Here is a 1,053-nt window from a genome sequence, read left to right on the forward strand (position 1 = left end):
CCCTGCCTGTGGTACCATGGTGCCCACGGGGCACAGCCTCCTGCAGCATCCATGGGCATCATCCAGCCAGACCTGCTCCGAAAGCCCCCCCACTCATCACCCTGCCCCACACGAGGTGGGGTTTGGGGAAGCCTCGGAGAGCAGCGCCCCAAAACAGCTCCCTCGGTGCAGATGTGCCCAGGGAGCTGCCTGGGGCTCCTCATTCCATGGGATCGGCCCCATTGTGGGCCCAGGCATCCACACATCCCAGATCGGGGAACCTTCTGGGGACTGTGGAGCCCTTCGGTCCCGCTGTGGGTGGGCGTCCACACTGGGATGCCAAAACACAGAGTGGTGGCACTGCCGGGTGTCCCCAGCCCCTGTCCCCATCCCTGTCACACAAAGGGAGTCGCCGTTTCCCGCCATTTCCCCCCTCCAGCCCTTCTCCCCCCTCTCCTGCTCCCTTCGCCCTCCTCCTTCCCGGCTGCCGGATAAAAGCCCGAACGTGTGAATCGCGGGGCACAAAGGGGAGGCACAAAGGCGGCCGGGCCCGCTCAGCCCTTCTTGTGGCCCCCAGCACCGAGTGGGGACCCCCAGGGACCCCCAGGCCCCCTTCCCACCCTGCCTGTGGCACCCCAGAGCCCAGGAGCTGGCATGGGGCAGGGGGGTGGCCCTGAGATCAGGGGATCCCCAGTAGGGTCAGGATGATGTCCCTGGGGTTCAGAGATGCCCTATAGGGTCAGGATGAGGTCCCGGGGTTTAAGTGCCCTAGAGGGTTGCATGATGCCCCTGGGACCAGGGGAAGCCCCATTAGCTCAGGATAAAGACCCTGGAGCTCAGGGATACCCCACAGGGTCAGGATGATGCCGCTGGAGTTTGGGGACACCCCATAAGCTCAGGATGAAGCCCCTGGGGTTCACGATGCCCCAGAGGGTCAGGACGAGGACTTTGGGGCTCTACCCCACAGCCCTTGGCAAGAGGAGAAGCGAAAACTCCATGACTCTGAGGACACTTCCCTGCCAGCCCTGCCGCCCTTTGGGGAGCTGCACCCCACACCCCGGCATGAGGCCTGCC

The 1,053-nt window shown here is 65.0% G+C and overlaps 1 protein-coding gene across 1 annotated transcript in view; it reads right to left on the minus strand.

Moving 5' to 3' along the window:
- The window catches only part of FBXL16 (F-box and leucine rich repeat protein 16), a 26,603-nt gene extending 26,169 nt beyond the window's left edge, over positions 1 to 434 (minus strand). Inside the window, exon 1 of the mRNA XM_008639079.2 lies at positions 413 to 434. The gene's annotated coding sequence lies outside the window, so the exon portion shown is untranslated. The remainder of the gene's footprint in view (positions 1 to 412) is intronic.
- Positions 435 to 1,053: the final 619 nt, after the last annotated feature.

This window comes from Corvus brachyrhynchos, unplaced genomic scaffold (assembly GCF_000691975.1).
Source record: "Corvus brachyrhynchos isolate BGI_N302 unplaced genomic scaffold, ASM69197v1 scaffold58, whole genome shotgun sequence".
In the NCBI taxonomy this organism is placed as follows: Eukaryota; Metazoa; Chordata; class Aves; order Passeriformes; family Corvidae; genus Corvus; species Corvus brachyrhynchos.